The sequence below is a fragment of the Poecilia reticulata genome, linkage group LG11, assembly GCF_000633615.1.
Source record: "Poecilia reticulata strain Guanapo linkage group LG11, Guppy_female_1.0+MT, whole genome shotgun sequence".
NCBI lineage: Eukaryota > Metazoa > Chordata > Actinopteri > Cyprinodontiformes > Poeciliidae > Poecilia > Poecilia reticulata.
The window spans coordinates 871,603-878,578 of NC_024341.1; the positions used below are offsets into that span (position 1 = coordinate 871,603).

General features: G+C 37.2%; 1 protein-coding gene across 3 annotated transcripts in view; it reads left to right on the top strand.

Moving 5' to 3' along the window:
* phf14 (PHD finger protein 14) overlaps positions 1-6,976 on the top strand; it is a 107,481-nt gene that overhangs the window by 57,689 nt on the left and 42,816 nt on the right. The gene's annotated exons all lie outside the window — the stretch shown is intronic.

Below are 6,976 nucleotides of genomic sequence, written 5' to 3' on the forward strand. Positions count from 1 at the left end.
TACACACTGTGGTTACACACTGTGGCTACACACTGTGGTTACACACTGTGGTTACACACTGTAGCTATACACTGCGACTCAGATTTCTATCAGCAGGTTAGCTCTCAGCTGATCGGTTTGAGTAAAACTTCTTTAGTATTTGACAGCACTGAGCTGCTGCTACCTTTGTATCACTATCCATATATCTGAAATTCATACATATTTACTTTTTTATTGACATTATTAATGTCTGATCTTGTTTTTATTTACCTCTGGGGGAAAAAGAGATTGAAATACTCCAGTCTTAGTTTACAAAATGACCATTGTTTACTGATGAACCAAAAGATAACTGTCTCTGCCTGAGGCAGAAGTTGTGACGATCGGCCCTCACAGCCAGTCTTCAGTGTAAACTCATTCATTCTGCTGCTGTTCTACTGGATCTTTGCCTGGTTTCTTACGTTCACCTGTGAGACATATGAGAGGTGTCCTGGGTGTTTGAAGTTACCCCATCACATCTCAGAAGGTGGGCTTTGACTAGACCCAGGACTTTCAACTTCTTATTGGACAGAGAGGCACATTCAAAAAATGTAAAAAAAAAAAAAAAAAGCATTTTCTTTATTTTTTGTTGTTTATACTACTGGAATTTTCAGTGTTTTTAAGTAGTAGTAGTAGTTAGTAGAATTAAATATTTAGATGTTCCACCTGCTTGTATTGTCCTGTCTTGATACGTTTTTATTGAAGTGAACCTTTATAAGGCATACACACAATAAAGACCAGTGAACAGGCATTGGATTCTGTTCAGTTCCCCTTCATTCAGTCAAATTCCATGTGTTGATTCAACATCATGTAGATCAAAGCAGTGCAAACGGATGACTCAGGGAGCTGATTCTTCAGACCTGATGACGCCCAAAATGCTTTGATTTTGCCACAATAGCTGCATTTCAATTCAGTTCAGTTTTATTTATACAGCAGCGCCAGTTCTTAATGAATCTTGTCTCAAGGCACTTTACAAAAAAAATTTCAATTCAAACATCCTTCATTCCAGTTATCTTTCCGAACAGTAGGAGTCGTTACTGACAATAATAAAACTCCCCACAGCAGGAATAGAAACAGATGAATCCAACAGCAGCTCCGCTCTGAAGCCCCAACAGTCTGAGATCACTTCTGATTCAATCAACAGAATCAACATCTATTGTTTATTTAGTATCAAATGAAAATGCAATCTTACTTTTTTATTAACCATTTGTTGAGATGTTTACAATCCACTGTACCAATCTGAGTCATTCTGACTGCTTCTGACATTCTGGAAAGCTTATCGGACATAAATTCACAATTAACTCCTATTAAAATGTTATGCTGCTGCTTTCATGTGAAAAACATTAATGAACAACCTGAAGAAGTGGCAGATGTATAAATACAATACAAAATGTACAGGAAGGTTTTATCCAGAGGATTCCACAGTAATGGAAACATTGTATGCTAATATACTTTAAATATATATTTTTTCTAGATAGTGTCATATAAGCTGAGTGATATGGACTTGGAATTTTATCAGAATACTATTGTGATAATGATAAAAATGTGTATTATGTCTTTTTTAGGTCTCTGTGTGGCTGCGACTGCATGGCAGCATTCATGGCGCCACAGACACAAAAATTGTTCTGGAAAAATATTCCCATTTCAAACAGGCATTTTTTTATTGCAGTGATTCATGTAATTTAACTGCTCATAGTAACTCAATTTATTTAATTCAAATTTACAGATATTTATTGACGTTCTTGTGGAATAAACAGTGGAGTAAAAATAAAATTTCAATCAGTTTTTTTTTATCTAAATTGAAATTAATCAAGGCAATCGATAAGAAATTTTCCATAATAAATGACACGATAAATCCCCGTCCCTATTGTCACACATAAACTTGATGTCTGAATGTTGTTGGGTTTGCTGCGGCTCAGGGTGATGCCTGCAGTCTCATTTTTCTCCTCCGTTCAAAAACTTTCAGATTTGATGTGAAGAGAGCGATACGTCTAGATTTCATTCAGAAACACTGTTGCTCTACCAAGGCACTCACTTTCACAAATGTGAATGAATAGGTTAATCTTCACATCCCCACACCAGACGAAGCGTTCAGACATGAAAGTGATGTGTTCAGTGACTGTCAGATTAATGGAGGACGGTCCATGTCTGAAGGGTGAGCTATGAGCAGGAACAGAAGCCTCTCTGCTGCTCACTGGATCCTGCTTATCTGAACTGACCATGCTCTGATCCTGTAACACAGAGCTGCCTCTCTGCTCCCTTGACAAACACTTCAGATTGATATCTGACAGCTTGGGAGTGTGTGTGTGTGCGTGTGTGTGTATGTGTGGGGATGTATGATGTGTGTTTTACTTCCCATCTGATTTTTGCTTTGTTTTTACTGTCAAAACATGACACTGCCATTCCCAAGACTTCAGCAGGAATATTAAATTGTGTGCCTGTGTTTCAAAAAGAGGAAAACGAAGAGGAAGAGCGTCTTGGACCTCGGTCTGTGTGGTGAGCACTGGAGTGTTTCTGCTCAGGTTTGGAGCTGTTCGCTCTCAGATACGTGCTGAACACCCTGCCGGGTTCTCTGGGATTAAGCAGCCTTCTGATTTCTCAGACAGCCGCAGCCATTCAGGAGCAGCACTTCAGTGCAGCATTTATCTTCAAAAGCAAGGCATGCAATGGCAGCAGCTAAAAGGGCTGCTTTGCATTTTTAATGCTTTTACCGGAGCACCCGAGTCCTTGCACTTTTCTAAAGCCATGTTTCCATTCATCAGGACCTGCTAATCGACATCCTACTGGCCTTTGTGTGTGTCTGGGAGTTCATTTGTCAGGAAGTAGTTTTGTGTGTTAAACGACATACACATTTTCCTTTAGTGGATGTCTTTAAACAGTCCAGCAGCACCTTGTATGTCTGAGTGTCTTGGGGAAGTTATTAATGGATTAAAGTGAGCAGTGTCTGCTTTTATTTATTTATCATCTGTGTGATTAGGCAAGAGCCTTAAGGGGGCAGTATTATGTATTTTCCAGGCACATTATGCCATTCTATAGCACAGACAAATAACTATGTTACCTTCAGTTATTAAAAATGTAGTAAAATATCAAACATAACTTAAAATAAATTTCATATCTTGAAATTGGGCCTTTGTCTCTTTAAGAAACTCCTGCTCTTTCTGACACCGCCCACCCCCATGTTCCTTTATTAAGCCGTTTTTAATTGTTCTTAAGAGCGTTGTACTTGGGAAGCAGTTCCTATGATGATCTTAGCAGGTGCTCAGTTCCACCAGGTTTTTTCCGAATTACTGCTGTCGCTAGTCTGGAGGAGCTGAGAGGGAGCAGGCGTGGTGGAGGGCTGCTCTGTGAGGCAGAGGCTCGACTGGAGACTGCAGCTCTGAGGAGGAGCTTTGGGTAAATAGGCAGATTTTTGTGAGAGCAAGAATTTATGCACCCCAAATGGTTTATTTATTTATTTATTTATTTATTTATTTATTTATTTATTTATTTATTTCGAACATGATAGAAGTATAATGTCTGCTGATCCACTGTTAAACCATATGAGAAATGTCATTTGGAGTTTTCAGTGACGTAAATCATGGGACAATCAACAAAGGTGTTATTCTGTCAGTTAAATCAATTCCTCAGTGCTCAGTGCGGCCAGTTGGATCTGCTAATGGAGATGAATCTGGCCGAGGCGGACTGAGGCAGGACTGGTTAGAAGCGCTCTAGAGGAGATGCTGTGTTTTCAGTGAGTTCTGCACCAACGTAGAGGCTGGACAATATGGCTTCAAAACTTATAATGCGTTTCATGTCAGTCGATAGTGATGATAGTCGATATCATTAATTATTGATTAGTCTTTTGGCGTGACCTTTCCTGTTTTATCCACAGCATTTATTTTGAAGTCGTTGTGAGGCACAGTGGCAAAACTTTAAACTGCACAAGTTACCGAACAAGTTGCTGCCAGGTAACCAAAGAGTGAGTTAGTTGATGTCACCCACCTTACTTAGCTGGCAGTGAGCAGCCAAAGTCTTTTGTCTGTCTACATCTCCCAGAATGCCATATAAATGGAACTGGTAAATGGACTGAACTTATATAGCGTTTTTCCAGTCATTTTTGACCACTCAAAGTTCTTTACACTAGAGTCACATTCACCCATTCGCACTCACAAACACTCAGACATTTATACACTGATACACAGATCAGTAGGCAATTTGGGTTAAGTGCCTTGCCCAAGGGCACATCGACATGTGGCAGGAAGCTGGAATCAAACCTACAACCTTCCGATCGCAAGACGACTACTCTACCCACACAGCCACGGTCTGGATTTAAAAGCAAAATACATTATGGTTCTGGATTAGAGTTCAGGGAATAGCCTATATGTTGACTATTGAATATTCAGCTGTCATATCTATGGATATTGATCATGTGTCTGTGGCAATATATGTTGGTATTGATTTATTGTCCAACCTTATATACATGTCAAGTATAAAAACTTCACCACTTGCTTGGACACTCAACACAAACCTCTAAAAGCTCAATTACAATTAAAAAGACTGAGTCACACTTTGTGTTTGTTTATCTCACACATGCTCGCTCAAAAACGCTCAGTGCGTGTTCTGGTACACGCTTGGCTCTGTGTGTGCGCTCACAACTTTATACAGTTGAATAAAAATATCCTTTATTGTCCCACAGTGTGAACATTCTATTGTAACAGCAGCAAAGTGACTAACAATCAAAACATGTAGAGTCACACAAAGATAAAAATATATAAAAACAGAATTAAGAATGACATGCTGCATAATACAGACAAAATTACAACATAACATACTTTGCGATTATTAAAGCGTACTCCAATCCAAAGGAATATTCAACGAAAATAATTTTAAAAAATTGAATTACAAAACAGCAGATTATTTGCAAGTCTATGTAAATGAATCAGTCAAACACAGACAGGTCTCCAATCATCCAACAGTTTCTAGTAAATAGTGCATTCACTTTGATAAGTAAAGTAATGACCAATCACAACCGTCAAATCAAAATAGTGCACCACGCTGTAGACATTTCTAAACATAAGAGATTGATTAAGTAAACACAACAAAACTTCATACAATAAATACTTGAATGTTGTATTCTGGGAATATTTAGTTAAACATATGGACTCATCATTTACTCATCAATGTGCTTAATATTTCTTTTAATGTATTTTGCTTTTAAATGTGATCAATATTACAAAGCTTGTCTTAAGATCCACTTAAAATCATGTTTTTTATTTGAATTATATTTTATCGTATTTTAGTATTGTCAGCAATGTTGTCAGCAACTAACACATAATTAGCTTGTCATATTCACAAATTTCCTGTTGACATTTTTAACACAAAACATGGTGGGCCGCTGGTGGACCACACCAGTGCTGGGCTTTCTGGGAAAACCCTGGATGTCTGCTGACTGAAGAAGAATATGTTTTAAAGATTTTGAATATGTCCTCCATTTCTTTTCCTCTCAGAGATCGAGAGTAAAAGTTAGAACAGAAACCCATCCCTCTAAAAAGTTTAGTTGTGTTAGAGGAAGTAGCGGCAGTATTGCTGTCCTTTTGATTTGTTGCTTTCTTTTAATTATTTAAATTACTGTATTCAAGAAAAAATTATTTTTCATTATTGTAATTTCATTTTTTTATTATTTTATTTATATTTTATTATTTTATAAAGTGACATGGAGAAATACTAGTACATCTCCCAAAATTAGAATATTGTATAAAAGTGAAATATTTCTTGTCAGTCATTTTGACATTTTAATATTTAGCACACCCAACATTAAGTGGCTGCATAGTGGATGCAATGACATGTCAGAGATTTAACCTTAGTCTGCTCCAAAATGTGTCAGTATTTTAAAAAGTCGTTGGCTTTATTAAACATGATATTGTTCTGGTATTTTAACTGAAATCCACTGCCTTTTAAATGATTTTACTATTAAATAATATCCAGATTATTAGTGAATATTTAGTCATTTAACTGAATATTGAAGCAGCCTAACAAGAGAACAACTCAAAGTGGACATAAATATCCACCTAATTGGACGTAGTTTAGCTTAACATTGTGCTAGAATGCAAAACTTCTCCATATGAACATGTGTAATTAATCAGCTGAAAATTACATCAAGTTAATATGTCTAGTTACTATCTGTCCTATGCTCTGTTAATTTCTCTAATCCTCTGTGAAATGATTCATGCTTGTTAAAGATGCACTGATGTACTTAATTAAAAGATTGATTTTGCGTGGGACATAAAATAGTGCCTGCAGTTTTAATTTCCTCACCTGAATAGAGCCTGAGATTAGCTGTGCTGTGTGGCTGAGCATTTTTCAGCTGATCCAGCTCCTCAAATGCTCACTTTCCTACTCTCTCATTGCCTTACCAGACAGTGCTTTAAATGGAGAATCTATTGAATAAAGATGGGCATTCTTTTACACTGCAAACCCAGGAGTAATGGATCTCTGAAGAAGCCTGTTGGCAGCATTCTTGCAGTTAGCATTCTTAATGATAACTCCTCCATCTGGTGAGTGGTGGTGAGCCAAAGGCAACAGATGGAAGTGTTTTCACAATCTGTTTAAATATGTTGTTGATTTTTCTTCCCCTTTTAAACTTACCCAGCAGCTCAGATGCTTGCTTGCTTCCAAAGAGATGTTGGATTTGTATTTCCTCTCATTCAGCATTAAGCTTTCTGTGAAGAAATGGCAGACACCATACCACTGAAGTAGAGGGGAATGATTAATTAGAGTTTCAAGCCTTTCAGGGAAAAACTGTAACTGTTGTGATAAAATAATCTTGAATCATATGTTTCCTTGGCACCAATACTAAACATGACTGCCTTTCTGAGCTGTAATAAAGAGGTTAGTCATTTCATTTTCTCTTTGATGTTTTTCATTTTCAAAATGAAAAGTAAGGAAAAGACAAGCAACTATTAAGACTTTACTTGTTATCACA